We start from the raw sequence: 17,847 nt of genomic DNA on the forward strand, positions 1-17,847 counted from the left end.
CAATCATCTCTTGTGTGGATTTTGTTAAAAACCCATCTTCTCTTTTTAGATTTTGAATACACTCCTTTTTATTTATAACTTTCTTAAAAAAGTACTGTGTGCATTTTTCACCTTCCTCAATTTCCTGCTCCCTGCTTCTTACAAAAATTCCTTTACTCTTTATTTCTGCTAAAACTGACATTTCCTTTTTGACATCTTTGATTTCTTCATTAAAGTCTATGCCACACTGATTTAGTTTAAAGTAGTGCTGTAAGCGCTTCTGTAGTCCCATCATACATTTATTCGCTTTCCTTTTTTTACGTTTACCTTGCTGTTTAAAAAAAGTCTGGGTCGTTTCCTTCACCATTTCCCACCATTGTCCATGTGTTTCGTAGAGGTCTTGAAGGGTCTGCCACTCTTTATAACATTCCCTGTTGTTAGAAAAATTCTCTGTAAAATTAGGCTCAGAGTCGCTGGATACGATTAATTTACACAAAACATTTATTTCTTGCAAGAAAGAGACAAGTCCGCACAAATCCACACAACCTGTCGGGAAGACCGCTCAGAGTTGTCTCCCGACAAAATGGTGCTCCAGCTATTTATGTTGCTTATGCTTGCTGATCACAGAATGTTATGAGAAAAGGCGCTTTTCTCACCATTCATTATTATGGGTAGGAATATTCAATGTTATGGGGAAAGGTGCTTCTCTCCCCATTCCTTGTTATTCCTCCCCATTTGCTTTATTTACGGGAAAATTCTCCTATGGCCCCATTCTCTCCTTGGCGACCGACCGCTTAGTCACTTTCTCAGTATCAAAGGTCGCACTCCGAACCGTTAATTTCAATGAATGGTGATGGACCTAGGTGTGACCAGCAACCACAAAACGGATACACAACCAAAAATACAATGGAAATAAGGACAAAATCAATATAAATTAAAACTATGACGAAATGATTATTGAAATGGAACAAAATTACAAATAAATGGAAATATGAAAATCAATAAATGACTAAATGATTAATGCATGGACAAAAATCAATACCTAAAGGATTCAAGAACAAAATTAATCCCATGGACAAATAAATGGAAATATGAAAATTGAAAAATATGAAAATTGAAAAATATGAAATATGAAAAAACATAAAATCAATAAATGACTAAATGATTAATGCAATTAATAAATAATATGAAATTGATATTAAATGGAAAAATTAATAAAATGAAAATCAAGAATAGTAAAACAATAATAATAATAATACAATGCAGTTTATTCAGTCCACTCTGCAATCGTCTGCTTCTGGCCGAACATCAGTCCGGCTGGGTCTGGAACTGCTAAGCTATCTTGGAAGGAGAGGTTACTAGCACTTCACTTCCCGGAAGAGGTCTTTACCACCTCTTATTCCCTAACTAATCCTCTTTTAGGACACTTCAGGATATAATTCAGCCATACAGTGGTTGGAGGCTGTAGATTGTTAGACGTTACTTGGTGGAATGAACTCTTCAAATCAGCTTTTCATTCAGTTGGGGTGGAGCGCTTAGCTTCGCCGTCCACCCTTTTGTACACATGTGGATAAAAATTTGTGATTGTTCCACCATCATCTTGGCATGATGGGAATTCCAGAATTCCAGAAACCTGGTCAGTTACCTGACTTTGAGTCCTGTAGTGGTTCTACTGCTGATGCAGTTCATCAAACTGTGGACAAATGTTAGCAGGAAGAAGCAACATATCATCTTTACAATGCTCTACATTCAGGAATTGTCTTTTAATAGGTCCAATTCCCATGTTCATTGGTCTTTCATATGAACGCAAAAATAATCATTAAAGAAATCATTGAGAATTCACTCGGGGTCATTCAAAGTACTTTAAATGTTATCTGTATCATCGTCTCCATTATCCATGTGTCGCTCGTTGTCATCATCTCCCTCTACCCGTTGATACATTATGCGGGTACGGATGGTTTCAATCAGTCTTTGGGACAGTCCTCTCAAGCATGTGATACAACATCAAGCACTATGGCTGTGACAACAGACAAAGACCAAACCACTTCTCCATCATGTCAGTGAAGGGGTCGTTGATCCCTGAGTTTTCTATCAGCTCTGCAGAGAGTGATGCGAGTCCCTCTTTGTGATTCTGCCATCTGCGGAAGTATTGTTAGGAAAAAAGGAACAGGATAAAGTTCCAAACATTTTAATTGTTCAGCAATGCCTTGTAGATGTAATTTATCCAATAAACATTTTTATTTATTGTTGCCCACCAGAAAAGAAAAGATTCAAAGTCTGTAGTTACTTAATTTCTAGCTTTAAATTCATCTGGGACTCAGAATTCCAATGCTATCCAGGTACACTCTGTTGTCAAATGAACCTCCAGACGCAGTTGAACGCTTGAGACATTGCAGCTTCTCACCCAAGGCCTTAAAGTCCCCCTCAGGGAACAGACGGAAAGGCATCAGTAGTTGGGCTATTGTGCAGCTGCCAGTTAGGCAGAAGGACGGACCTCAGTTTCATCTCCCCACACAGCCATCAGAGGTCTGCTCTCATAGAAGTCTGGTTCCGAAACCAAGATGCTGAGTAGTTACCTGCGTCCCGAGTGACAATAGATGGATTCTTGACAATTATGTGACATGAGTGTACCCACATTCTTACCTGTACCCCTGTGGATGAAACATATATAAATTACCCGTATAAGCCAACGCTGAGGGCAGTTGTCTCTTTTCTTAACTGCTGGGAACAACAAAGAGAGAGTTTTACATTGCTCTGTGTTAGGTACAAAAAATTCATTTTTCAATTGTAATGCAATTGTAATGCTTCATTTCTAAATTTATGTTCTGGCTTTAGCACATTCAATACAATTAGATTGGATATTTTGTCATGCTGTATACATTATAACAAAATTCCAACTGATACACTGGCGATTCTTCAGAAATCTTGTATTAACATACATTTCACATATGTACTTTTCAGAATACACATGGGCTTTTTGGTTGTCTTTACATAAAATAATTGAGCATAAGTCAATGTCAGCCACCCCATCTATTCCTGCAACAAAAAAATAGGTTGACAAGTTGTCTGTTGGACCTCCTATCTCTGTGGTCAGTCTGGGTCTGTGTGATTCATTGTAGTGCATTATCTTTTAGTTTTTTATTAATCTGTGCTTAATCCCATAGAATTAGGAATACGATAATAAGAATAATGATTAAAAATACACAACTGGTTCCTTTTAACCTACAAATCCTGGTAATTTAAATGGATGCTACGGCTGCTGTCTGTCTATCCCTGTCTTATTTTAGCCACACCCTATGTTCTCGTTTTAGCCGTTGTTTTCTTCACTGAGGTTGAGACGAACCCCCTCCCGTTGAGAGAATTCCCCTTTGTAGTCTGATTTATGCCTCAGAGGACGGTGGTGGGTAACTAATCTTTCCCTACTTCTGCAGGTCGTGGCCTTACTGGTTTACAGTGTGATAAGTGCATCCAGGATATATTAGTTTAGCTGCTGTGGTTTCTGAAAGCAGTACCTGATATGGACCTTCCCACCTTGGGCTGGACCAGTTATCTTTCTTTATCACTTTGATGAGGATCCAGTCTCCAGGTTTTAGAGATTCCTCCACAGGGTCACCTGGAACAGACACTAGACAGAATAGATCTCTCTACTTGTTAACATTTTAACCATGTATCCTGCTAAGGTTTCTTCTCTTTCTTCATCATGTCCGGTGAATAGTTCTGTGGTAGTAAAAATGGTCATACATTATACATTATCTCAAATGGAGTTAATCCTGTGCTAGTTAGAGTAATATGTATGTTTAGGACTACTAGTGGTAAACAGTAACTCAATTCTTCCCAGTTTCTTCAGTCTTGCACAGTGGTTTCTGAGATCCTTTTTTGTTTTTAAGTTCTTCGCCATCAGGACGATAATATTGTTTACAAAGTGCGTCCCTGTTATCACTGTAGATTTTTTCAGGAATTCCAAATCTAGGTAATATTTAATTCACCAGTGTTGAGGGTACATCTGCCTGTGCATCTGGAAATACTTCACTTCATTTGGTAAAACATCACTAATCACCAGGGAGACACCTTTATTTAATTCAATGAAATCCATACAAACTTGTTGAAAAGGGTCCTCAGGCCTCGGGAACTGTCCTCGTCCCGGTCCTAGGCCATATGTATGGATCATATTTGCACATATTTGACATGTTAGACAAAAATTCTTTATTATCATATTATGATATTATGGTTTTATTATAAATAAAACCATACACTGCAAAAACCTTGTTCATTATTGCTACCAGCCCTCCTGTAGAGACATGCCCTGCTCCATGGCTCGATACTGAAGCATATTTAAACAAACTCTTTGGCAGTATAAGTTCTACATTTCATAGTAAATGGCACCTTTATTCTTCCAGATCTGTCCTTGTAAGTGTACATTTGGTTTTGCATCCATGGTCCAATTTAATGGACTAGTATATGCATCCAGTTTCTCAGAATACTCTATTCCTGGCTCCACCTTCTCCCAATCTGAGGCTTCTTCACATGCAGTCACAAACACACCTAAACGCCTCCAGTGGTCATCTGTGGGTTTGGAGAGTGACATATGGGGTGCATTCCATGATCTTAAAAACTTTCTCATGCTGTGGGAGAGTAAGCAGCTAGCTGCAAAACAACCCTCTTTATTCCAGTATAAGTGTTTTAACTTTAGCATGTTTTAACTTTCTCATTTGTTTAAAAAATAAAATATGTCCTCCCCTTGAGTATATTTGTAATACACAGTACAGTGTACTTCATGTGGTGACCTGAGGGTGAGCTCTCCTGAGACGTGTTCTTTTGCCTTCTGAAGGAGAGGAAGCGTGATAGAGCTGGGGCCTGTAGACACAAGATCCAAACTATACCAGTATGAAGGTGGTCTCATGCTGAATCATTGCTTGAGCGGACTTCATTCGAACTACAGTTAACCCTTTTTCTTCTGGAACTATTCGTAGCTTCAATAAATAGAGTAAATCCCTTCCCAGTAAGTTACAGGGACACAGAGCGGAAAAGACAACTTGACAATCAGCACTTACCCCACTCCGTGTATCTGTTACTGTCAAGAGTTTTGATAAACGCTCAGGATGGCTCTTACCATTTGCTGATTTGACCCAAATAATTTCTTTGGATTCCTCAACTCCCGGAATGTCATCAGGATGGATTACAGTTCGTTTTGCACCTGTGTCGCATAGAAAAGTTACCTCCGTCCCGGAAACATTCAATGTAATCTCAAGTTTGATGTCATACTATAAGATAAGTTCAGTTCCCTCTAAATTTAACACTTTTTCTGGCTTTTCTGCTTCTATCCTGGTTACAGCTCCTGTTTTTTTCTTATCTAGTCATAACTGACTCCCAAACTCTTCCTCTATCTTACTGTTGCTCCTGCAGTCCCTCGCCCAATGCCCCCTCCTTCCACACAGCCGACATGTATCTCCTCCTGCTCTGTCTCTCCTTCTCCGTCACTGCTCCTGTTGTGATCTGTGTTCTTGCTTTCCCTCATCACCTAAATAGTTGCTTCTCTCCCTTCCAACAAAAAGTTTAGTCCTTTCTTCCTTTTCTTTTTGTTGTTAGAGTGCTCCTCTGCTTTCCCTCTTTATTCCATTGCTGTGCAAACACATTAAGATGACTGTTTATTGTCATGTTACAAGTCACACAAAATTACTCTCTGCATTTGACCCATCTAGTTTGGCACCTGTTGAACACCCATGCACAACCTTTCTGTTTAATTTAATTAATATTTATCTGCAGGCTTAGAAACTGCTTATAGTATTAATATTTTATTCCATATATTACGCTGATTTATTGCAGCTGTCTTTAAATTTCTCTTTAAGAAAACTATTGTTTGATATCTGACTCACATAGCATATTTCATTGCTGTGTTGGTTTTTAAAAAATATATTTTTTATATATAAAATATATATAAATATATTATATATATATATACTAATACTCTTTTGGTTCCCATTCTGTGAGATAAATGCTTTAATCTCTGATGAATATGATGTCAGTTCCTAAGCTCATAAGTTCATAAGTTTTAGGGAAGTTAGTCAATCAGAAGTAATGAAGCATTACTTAACCATAGCATTACTTAACATTAATATGTTAAATTCTCTATTTCCGGCTTATGTTTCTGATACACTTATGATTTTTTTTCAGAAGAGCTAATCTCAAATTTAGAAAATGTTTCAGTTTGGCTTGAAAATCATCTGCACCTGAAAGGTTTGACTGTCTGGTCTCAGACCTGCTTCAGGTGGAAATTATTTCATTTTTAATGCCTTGAACTTTGTCATTAAAGAATATTCCAACTTCATTACCCTTATATGTAGAAATGAGTTCTAAATGCAACCTGGAGGGTTTGTTAATCTGTTTACTGTAGCAAGCAAGGCATGAGAGTTGTTACTGCAGTTTTTTTTTATGATTTCAGAAAAATAACTCTCTCTTCATCTATGCAAAGTCACACGCTGAGTTAGACCAAACATTTCAAGGAAAGCAGTGAGTTCTTTAGCTTGCTTATTATGGGCTACATCCATGTGCACCTTCAAGTCCCCTGTTATGACTAAACAGTCAACAGCAGTGCACACAATTTAAAGAAATTCAGTAAAATCATCAATAAAATCATTCTGCGGTGAGACAAAGTATTTAAGATCATTTTATCCCCCTTTTTAAATGACACATGCTCGAATTAAAGACAAAAATAAATGTTTTATCTTGTGAGTGGGTATATTGGCCCTGAATATGGCACAAAGACCCTCTCCACTCTCGGTCTTGTTGTTTCATCTCTCAGTTAAACACATAAAATCAAGACTGTGAGAGGAAAGTATCAAAAGCATTGTTAGACAGGAAAAAGTCAGAAAGCTGTTAGTATACAACTTTTCCTGGGACTTTGCCTAAGAATGGCAGGTTTGATATGGAAATGATAAAAATCACAGGTTGTAAAACATCTTTTGCTCAGACAGTTTTTCCTGTGAAAGGAGTAAAGATTTGAAATGATCTGTTTGTTTGTCTGAGATCTTCTGAACTTTAACTCTTTAAGAGAGCTGCTAAATCTTAATACACAAACTTGTACAAATGTCTAGCTCTAATCCTTGTTGTTCTTTTTTTTGTTGTGTTTTTTTAAACTAGATTTACTTTGTACATTACTTTTGTCTTCCCCTTCTCTAGGATTGGGCAATTTTACCATGTTCAATTCTCCCTCAAACCCAAATTTATTTTCTCATCCCTCTAAGTATTCAATATTATCGTTTTTTTTCTGAAACATGATTTTAGCACTCCCACTTAACTCCCGGTTAGCTTTAAAACAGATATTTCCCATACTGTCCTCTTGCAGCTAATCAATTTTCAGTGGAGTTATTTTGAGTACTACTGAATGAAACACTACTTCTGTCGTTATGTCACGAGCAACAACCAGATTCCAATGTTCACTTCAACTCAATTAGTCAGTAATACATTTTTTCTGTCGTCACCATCAGCAACATCAACACACCAGCAGCTGTTTCACTCTTATACATACATAGCAAATAAAACAACACTGCAGCAAAGAAGGAAAAAATCACAATTTAACAAACAAATAATTCAGCAACCAGCCCTTTTATCAAACCAATAATTCTATCACAAAGCAACAGTTTAACAATGACCTATACCTTCAGCAACAATACACACACACACACACAGCTGTTTTACTCCCATACATACATAGCAAATAAAACAACACTGCAGCAAAGACTTTAACAAACAATTCGACAAACAAACAATTTAACAACCAGCCCCTTTTTACAAACAAACAAATTAATTTCACAAACTAACGATTCAACAATCAGGCCATTTAACAAACAAACGATCAGACGTATATCACTAACAAAAACTAACATGGATTTAAAACTTGCGATCTTTCATCGCAAACTCTCTTAAGAAAGATTCCGTTTCTAACGTGCGGCGCGGAGTTATTTATTCCTGTAGTCTTCTCACACAGACTATGGACTAACCTTTTCTGACTGCATTTTTGTTGTCCTTGGTTAATCCCACCACTACACACGGTTACCAGTTAAAAGGCTGACCTTTTCTGACCGTTTCATTTGTGGGTTATCCAACACAACATACAATTACCAGTTAAAAGGCTTTTTTCCTTTGCCTCACCTTTTCTGACTGCTTCTTTTATGGGTTCATCCAGCACAATTTACACACAGTTACCAGTTAAAAAGATGACCTTTTCTGACCGCTATTAGGTTTCCATGGGTTAATCCTATACACAGTCACCAGTTAAAAGGCTGACCTTTTCTGACTGCTTCTTTTATGGGTTAATCCAACACAACCTACACACGGTTACCAGTTAAAAGGCTAACTTTTTCTGACTGCTTCAATTGTGAGTGTTCCAACATAACTTATACACAGTTATCAGTTAAAAGGCTTCTTTACTAGGTTGCATTCGAAATAGTAATATTCTTAGGAAAATAGCAACGCCCCAATTTATTTAAAGGCCTCCAGTTTCCACCAATTGTTAGTTAATTAATCAAAATTTTCCCTAATAATCACACTATTTCTCGCCAACAATAGTAACACAAAGGGTTCCTTACCATAAATCCACTGGTAAGTTAAACAACGAAGAATCCAGCGAGTCTGTCCACTAATTCAAAAATAGATCCTGTCACCTTTCCTCCAGCCAGTGGCAGCCGGCCTCTATCAGAAACTGTGCTGAGAGGACTTCAGTTAGGAATCCTGGACTCCCCCGTGCACGGTTTCAGCTCCGATTCTGGAAGGTGGAAAGGACTTAGAATCCGGCTCGAAGGACCATTATGTTAGAAAAATTCTCTGTAAAATTAGGCTCAGAGTCGCTGGATACGATTAATTTACACAAAACATTTATTTCTTGCAAGAAAGAGACAAGTCCGCACAAATCCACACAACCTGTCGGGAAGACCGCTCAGAGTTGTCTCCCGACAAAATGGTGCTCCAGCTATTTATGTTGCTTATGCTTGCTGATCACAGAATGTTATGAGAAAAGGCGCTTTTCTCACCATTCATTATTATGGGTAGGAATATTCAATGTTATGGGGAAAGGTGCTTCTCTCCCCATTCCTTGTTATTCCTCCCCATTTGCTTTATTTACGGGAAAATTCTCCTATGGCCCCATTCTCTCCTTGGCGACCGACCGCTTAGTCACTTTCTCAGTATCAAAGGTCGCACTCCGAACCGTTAATTTCAATGAATGGTGATGGACCTAGGTGTGACCAGCAACCACAAAACGGATACACAACCAAAAATACAATGGAAATAAGGACAAAATCAATATAAATTAAAACTATGACGAAATGATTATTGAAATGGAACAAAATTACAAATAAATGGAAATATGAAAATCAATAAATGACTAAATGATTAATGCATGGACAAAAATCAATACCTAAAGGATTCAAGAACAAAATTAATCCCATGGACAAATAAATGGAAATATGAAAATGGAAAAATATGAAAATTGAAAAATATGAAATATGAAAAAACATAAAATCAATAAATGACTAAATGATTAATGCAATTAATAAATAATATGAAATTGATATTAAATGGAAAAATTAATAAAATGAAAAAATAATAAGAAATGAAAATCAAGAATAGTAAAACAATAATAATAATAATACAATGCAGTTTATTCAGTCCACTCTGCAATCGTCTGCTTCTGGCCGAACATCAGTCCGGCTGGGTCTGGAACTGCTAAGCTATCTTGGAAGGAGAGGTTACTAGCACTTCACTTCCCGGAAGAGGTCTTTACCACCTCTTATTCCCTAACTAATCCTCTTTTAGGACACTTCAGGATATAATTCAGCCATACAGTGGTTGGAGGCTGTAGATTGTTAGACGTTACTTGGTGGAATGAACTCTTCAAATCAGCTTTTCATTCAGTTGGGGTGGAGCGCTTAGCTTCGCCGTCCACCCTTTTGTACACATGTGGATAAAAATTTGTGATTGTTCCACCATCATCTTGGCATGATGGGAATTCCAGAATTCCAGAAACCTGGTCAGTTACCTGACTTTGAGTCCTGTAGTGGTTCTACTGCTGATGCAGTTCATCAAACTGTGGACAAATGTTAGCAGGAAGAAGCAACATATCATCTTTACAATGCTCTACATTCAGGAATTGTCTTTTAATAGGTCCAATTCCCATGTTCATTGGTCTTTCATATGAACGCAAAAATAATCATTAAAGAAATCATTGAGAATTCACTCGGGGTCATTCAAAGTACTTTAAATGTTATCTGTATCATCGTCTCCATTATCCATGTGTCGCTCGTTGTCATCATCTCCCTCTACCCGTTGATACATTATGCGGGTACGGATGGTTTCAATCAGTCTTTGGGACAGTCCTCTCAAGCATGTGATACAACATCAAGCACTATGGCTGTGACAACAGACAAAGACCAAACCACTTCTCCATCATGTCAGTGAAGGGGTCGTTGATCCCTGAGTTTTCTATCAGCTCTGCAGAGAGTGATGCGAGTCCCTCTTTGTGATTCTGCCATCTGCGGAAGTATTGTTAGGAAAAAAGGAACAGGATAAAGTTCCAAACATTTTAATTGTTCAGCAATGCCTTGTAGATGTAATTTATCCAATAAACATTTTTATTTATTGTTGCCCACCAGAAAAGAAAAGATTCAAAGTCTGTAGTTACTTAATTTCTAGCTTTAAATTCATCTGGGACTCAGAATTCCAATGCTATCCAGGTACACTCTGTTGTCAAATGAACCTCCAGACGCAGTTGAACGCTTGAGACATTGCAGCTTCTCACCCAAGGCCTTAAAGTCCCCCTCAGGGAACAGACGGAAAGGCATCAGTAGTTGGGCTATTGTGCAGCTGCCAGTTAGGCAGAAGGACGGACCTCAGTTTCATCTCCCCACACAGCCATCAGAGGTCTGCTCTCATAGAAGTCTGGTTCCGAAACCAAGATGCTGAGTAGTTACCTGCGTCCCGAGTGACAATAGATGGATTCTTGACAATTATGTGACATGAGTGTACCCACATTCTTACCTGTACCCCTGTGGATGAAACATATATAAATTACCCGTATAAGCCAACGCTGAGGGCAGTTGTCTCTTTTCTTAACTGCTGGGAACAACAAAGAGAGAGTTTTACATTGCTCTGTGTTAGGTACAAAAAATTCATTTTTCAATTGTAATGCTTCATTTCTAAATTTATGTTCTGGCTTTAGCACATTCAATACAATTAGATTGGATATTTTGTCATGCTGTATACATTATAACAAAATTCCAACTGATACACTGGCGATTCTTCAGAAATCTTGTATTAACATACATTTCACATATGTACTTTTCAGAATACACATGGGCTTTTTGGTTGTCTTTACATAAAATAATTGAGCATAAGTCAATGTCAGCCACCCCATCTATTCCTGCAACAAAAAAATAGGTTGACAAGTTGTCTGTTGGACCTCCTATCTCTGTGGTCAGTCTGGGTCTGTGTGATTCATTGTAGTGCATTATCTTTTAGTTTTTTATTAATCTGTGCTTAATCCCATAGAATTCTGAGATCCTTTTTTGTTTTTAAGTTCTTCGCCATCAGGACGATAATATTGTTTACAAAGTGCGTCCCTGTTATCACTGTAGATTTTTTCAGGAATTCCAAATCTAGGTAATATTTAATTCACCAGTGTTGAGGGTACATCTGCCTGTGCATCTGGAAATACTTCACTTCATTTGGTAAAACATCACTAATCACCAGGGAGACACCTTTATTTAATTCAATGAAATCCATACAAACTTGTTGAAAAGGGTCCTCAGGCCTCGGGAACTGTCCTCGTCCCGGTCCTAGGCCATATGTATATATATTATATATATATATATATATGTATATATATATATATATATACTAATACTCCTTTGGTTCCCATTCTGTGAGATAAATGCTTTAATCTCTGATGAATATGATGTCAGTTCCTAAACTCATAAGTTCATAAGTTTTAGGGAAGTTAGTCAATCAGAAGTAATGAAGCATTACTTAACCATAGCATTACTTAACATTAATATGTTAAATTCTCTATTTCCGGCTTATGTTTCTGATACACTTATGATTTTTTTTCAGAAGAGCTAATCTCAAATTTAGAAAATGTTTCAGTTTGGCTTGAAAATCATCTGCACCTGAAAGGTTTGACTGTCTGGTCTCAGACCTGCTTCAGGTGGAAATTATTTCATTTTTAATGCCTTGAACTTTGTCATTAAAGAATATTCCAACTTCATTACCCTTATATGTAGAAATGAGTTCTAAATGCAACCTGGAGGGTTTGTTAATCTGTTTACTGTAGCAAGCAAGACATGAGAGTTGTTACTGCAGTTTTTTTTTATGATTTCAGAAAAATAACTCTCTCTTCATCTATGCAAAGTCACACGCTGAGTTAGACCAAACATTTCAAGGAAAGCAGTGAGTTCTTTAGCTTGCTTATTATGGGCTACATCCATGTGCACCTTCAAGTCCCCTGTTATGACTAAACAGTCAACAGCAGTGCACACAATTTAAAGAAATTCAGTAAAATCATCAATAAAATCATTCTGCGGTGAGACAAAGTATTTAAGATCATTTTATCCCCCTTTTTAAATGACACATGCTCGAATTAAAGACAAAAATAAATGTTTTATCTTGTGAGTGGGTATATTGGCCCTGAATATGGCACAAAGACCCTCTCCACTCTCGGTCTTGTTGTTTCATCTCTCAGTTAAACACATAAAATCAAGACTGTGAGAGGAAAGTATCAAAAGCATTGTTAGACAGGAAAAAGTCAGAAAGCTGTTAGTATACAACTTTTCCTGGGACTTTGCCTAAGAATGGCAGGTTTGATATGGAAATGATAAAAATCACAGGTTGTAAAACATCTTTTGCTCAGACAGTTTTTCCTGTGAAAGGAGTAAAGATTTGAAATGATCTGTTTGTTTGTCTGAGATCTTCTGAACTTTAACTCTTTAAGAGAGCTGCTAAATCTTAATACACAAGCTTGTACAAATGTCTAGCTCTAATCCTTCTTGTTCTTTTTTTTGTTGTGTTTTTTTAAACTAGATTTACTTTGTACATTACTTTTGTCTTCCCCTTCTCTAGGATTGGGCAATTTTACCATGTTCAATTCTCCCTCAAACCCAAATTTATTTTCTCATCCCTCTAAGTATTCAATATTATCGTTTTTTTTCTGAAACATGATTTTAGCACTCCCACTTAACTCCCGGTTAGCTTTAAAACAGATATTTCCCATACTGTCCTCTTGCAGCTAATCAATTTTCAGTGGAGTTATTTTGAGTACTACTGAATGAAACACTACTTCTGTCGTTATGTCACGAGCAACAACCAGATTCCAATGTTCACTTCAACTCAATTAGTCAGTAATACATTTTTTCTGTCGTCACCATCAGCAACATCAACACACCAGCAGCTGTTTCACTCTTATACATACATAGCAAATAAAACAACACTGCAGCAAAGAAGGAAAAAATCACAATTTAACAAACAAATAATTCAGCAACCAGCCCTTTTATCAAACCAATAATTCTATCACAAAGCAACAGTTTAACAATGACCTATACCTTCAGCAACAATACACACACACACACACAGCTGTTTTACTCCCATACATACATAGCAAATAAAACAACACTGCAGCAAAGACTTTAACAAACAATTCGACAAACAAACAATTTAACAACCAGCCCCTTTTTACAAACAAACAAATTAATTTCACAAACTAACGATTCAACAATCAGGCCATTTAACAAACAAACGATCAGACGTATATCACTAACAAAAACTAACATGGATTTAAAACTTGCGATCTTTCATCGCAAACTCTCTTAAGAAAGATTCCGTTTCTAACGTGCGGCGCGGAGTTATTTATTCCTGTAGTCTTCTCACACAGACTATGGACTAACCTTTTCTGACTGCATTTTTGTTGTCCTTGGTTAATCCCACCACTACACACGGTTACCAGTTAAAAGGCTGACCTTTTCTGACCGTTTCATTTGTGGGTTATCCAACACAACATACAATTACCAGTTAAAAGGCTTTTTTCCTTTGCCTCACCTTTTCTGACTGCTTCTTTTATGGGTTCATCCAGCACAATTTACACACAGTTACCAGTTAAATAGATGACCTTTTCTGACCGCTATTAGGTTTCCATGGGTTAATCCTATACACAGTCACCAGTTAAAAGGCTGACCTTTTCTGACTGCTTCTTTTATGGGTTAATCCAACACAACCTACACACGGTTACCAGTTAAAAGGCTAACTTTTTCTGACTGCTTCAATTGTGAGTGTTCCAACATAACTTATACACAGTTATCAGTTAAAAGGCTTCTTTACTAGGTTGCATTCGAAATAGTAATATTCTTAGGAAAATAGCAACGCCCCAATTTATTTAAAGGCCTCCAGTTTCCACCAATTGTTAGTTAATTAATCAAAATTTTCCCTAATAATCACACTATTTCTCGCCAACAATAGTAACACAAAGGGTTCCTTACCATAAATCCACTGGTAAGTTAAACAACGAAGAATCCAGCGAGTCTGTCCACTAATTCAAAAATAGATCCTGTCACCTTTCCTCCAGCCAGTGGCAGCCGGCCTCTATCAGAAACTGTGCTGAGAGGACTTCAGTTAGGAATCCTGGACTCCCCCGTGCACGGTTTCAGCTCCGATTCTGGAAGGTGGAAAGGACTTAGAATCCGGCTCGAAGGACCATTATGTTAGAAAAATTCTCTGTAAAATTAGGCTCAGAGTCGCTGGATACGATTAATTTACACAAAACATTTATTTCTTGCAAGAAAGAGACAAGTCCGCACAAATCCACACAGCCTGTCGGGAAGACCGCTCAGAGTTGTCTCCCGACAAAATGGTGCTCCAGCTATTTATGTTGCTTATGCTTGCTGATCACACAATGTTATGAGAAAAGGCGCTTTTCTCACCATTCATTATTATGGGTAGGAATATTCAATGTTATGGGGAAAGGTGCTTCTCTCCCCATTCCTTGTTATGGGATGGAACATAAGAGGTGCTTCTCACCAGTTAATATTATGGGAAAGTCTAGTACCAGAGTCAAAACACTTTTGCTTGAAGGTGAACAGATGGAGTGACTCTTCTGTCATAGTATAACTATATAATTTTTCCAACACCTGTACTGACTGACTATGATTTCATCCTCCAACAGGGAACAGTTGAGTTTCCACAGACCACTTCCTACCGTCACACCAGAAGGGGGTGAAAGGGTGCAGGAGAGCATAAGGTGGTCTGAAAAGAAAACAGGGGTTAATCTAACATCAGTGGGTGGGCAATCTCTAGTGAAGAAATAATCAATGCGAGAGGCTCTGGTGCCATCATGACTAAACCAGGTGAAGCCCTCCTCTCTGGGATGCATGGTTTTAAAACAGTCAGTAAGCTTGAAATCCCTGCATATGCCCTGAAGTAAAATCGAAGTCTTATCCACTTTAAAATCTCCCCCTGCTCTTTTTCTATCTTTCCTGCTCAAGATACAGTTAAAATCCCCTCCTACAACTAAAGGTACTTGCCCTAGCATGTAAAACTGTATATCTTCTAAAAGGTCATACCTGTCATTTTTTCCATTGAAACCATAAATATTTAAGAGGTTAAAGTCTTGCCCCATAAAATTCAAGTGTGCTAAAAGTGCCCGTCCGTTTCTCACCATTGTGCTACCTTTCACCAGAACATTTTTAATTAGAATGGCCACACCATCATTTTTATTTTGATTTGAGCCACTCCATATCGATAAATGGGGCCACATATCCTCCCATTGTCTATGGTTTTTTAAAAAAGGTAGTCCACATTCTTGTATTAAAAACACATCTGATTTTATGGAGTCTAAGAAGGATAAAATACTCTGGGCTCTTGTCTTTGATTTCACACTTCTCACATTTAGTGTTGAGAAGGTGAGAACCATTAAAAGGATAAAGGAAAGTAGGTATGTCATTTTCGTTTTTCTAAGTTATCAAAACAAATTACACACTCAGGTTATTTCTTGGGAAACTAGCTCTTCCTTCATTTCTTTAGGTGAAAAGTGAGTAGGGTGATCTATATTTCCTTTTCGGACTCTCGGTGTTGGCCTCTGACGCAATGTTGCATTTAACTTTGAGTACCTGGGGGTTGATTGCAGAGCTAAAGTTAAAAAGGAGACCTCATTTGGTGAGTCGGAGGGGAAGACTAGGTTCTTCCACTGAAGAACTGTCTGAAAGGGACCTAATCCTTCCCCTCTTCTCTGATACCACTGGGGAATCAGAGGACAACTCAGATGCCGTCCTCTTCGGCTGTTGACCTTCGGGGAGGTGAGTATCTTCACTAGACTCACCTGTCTGCTCTTCCTCTTCATTTAGCGTAGCTCCACCCTCTGCCTGTGAATTCTCACAGACTTCAACACTGAGTGGTGAGGCCTCTACAGGCCCCTCCCCTTTTTGCTCCTCACTTCCAATCCAAGCTTTTGGCGGGAAGTTTGAATTTATTGGGTCAACCTCTTCACTTTGTTAACCAACTGCCACCTCTGGTCCTTCTCTTTGTTGGCTTGACTGTGGCTTTACCGTCTTTAATTTGTTGGCAAAAGATTTAGGGCAATCTCTGAAGAGGTGATTTAATTCTCCACAGAGATTACATTTCCTGCCATTTGGACACTCTCCAAAAGTGTGCCCAATTTCTCTGCACTTCCCACATATCACCTTGGTACAAGCCTCAACCAGGTGCCCATGCTCACCGCACTTGCGGCAGAGCTTGGGCTGCCCCTGGTAGTGGACGTAACCTCGGTTTTCGAGGTGGCCAGAGTGTCACTTTGCACCTCCGCCCACCCGCTGCACTGAGCACTCTTCAGCCCTTTTAAATGGTATAACTTTGCACTCCCGCACGCTCCAGCAAGCACCATTCAAGCAACAACTTTGCACTCCAGCTTCGAACATCGGCACAGTCGCAACAAGTAAGGCAACTCTACTCAGAGAAGTCACTCTGCACAGTAACAAGATTTCTTTTGCACAGACAGAAAGGGCTTCACCCGCAAAGGTAAAGCATGCCAAAAATAGAAACAACTCATTAGTGCTGCTCTCCACGGAAGTCTTTAGTAAAAGGTGAAAGACTTGTACGTTATGAAGAGAAACCAGAGTACGATTATCCGTCACTGCGGGAGCAGGGCATCAGGCTAGTTGGCATAGCCACCTTCTCCATGGTGAGCTTTGCTCGGTTGAGACGCTTGCTCCCCCCCCCTTGCTCCTCGGCTGACCAAGTAGGAACAATCGGGCCCTATTCGATGGCTGCCTTGTCTTTTACTCTGTGCAAAAGACAAGGCAGCAACAAAAACACCACGGGAACACCGTATTGAGGCTTTGTTCTGACCGCTCATTCGGTGTCACGTTTCTTTCAAGCAATTCTCCCGGTTAGCCCGCACTCGGCTCGCTCCCAGAGCCGTGTTAAAGTCTACTTCGCATTCACTCTCTTTTCTCAGCAGACTCTTGGGATTTTATCTACAAAATGAATTCCTTCACTCAAACCATGTTAAAACTGCTTTGTCCTTCATATTTACCATGTCTAGAAAGATTTAAACAAAAAAAACAACGTTGTACTTTGCAGTAAAACAAAGAGCAAATCTAAAGTTTCAGGAATCCGAGAATAAGCTTACTTTCATGAGTTCTTCACGATTTCGGATTTTGCTATAAAATGAATTCCTTCACTCAAACTAAATTAAAACTGCTAAACCGCTAATCTGTTAAATGTAAGGCAGATGTCAAATTCACCGAAATAGGCTCTAAGGGTATTCGGCCAATCGAGCTGTAGCAGCTTCGGTAAAAGAGTATAAGTTGAAGAGTTTGTGAATAAAGGTGTGTGCAC

At 38.4% G+C, this 17,847-nt stretch overlaps 1 non-coding gene across 1 annotated transcript; it reads right to left on the reverse strand.

The window, feature by feature from the left end:
• Positions 1-17,013: 17,013 nt before the first annotated feature.
• Positions 17,014-17,128, reverse strand: LOC140274121 (U5 spliceosomal RNA). The gene has a single exon (XR_011908103.1). It is a non-coding gene; the product is annotated as a U5 spliceosomal RNA (small nuclear RNA).
• Positions 17,129-17,847: the final 719 nt, after the last annotated feature.

Source organism: Leuresthes tenuis, unplaced genomic scaffold, assembly GCF_036924035.1.
Source record: "Leuresthes tenuis unplaced genomic scaffold, fLeuTen1.0.hap1 SCAF_17, whole genome shotgun sequence".
Classification (NCBI taxonomy): Eukaryota; Metazoa; Chordata; class Actinopteri; order Atheriniformes; family Atherinopsidae; genus Leuresthes; species Leuresthes tenuis.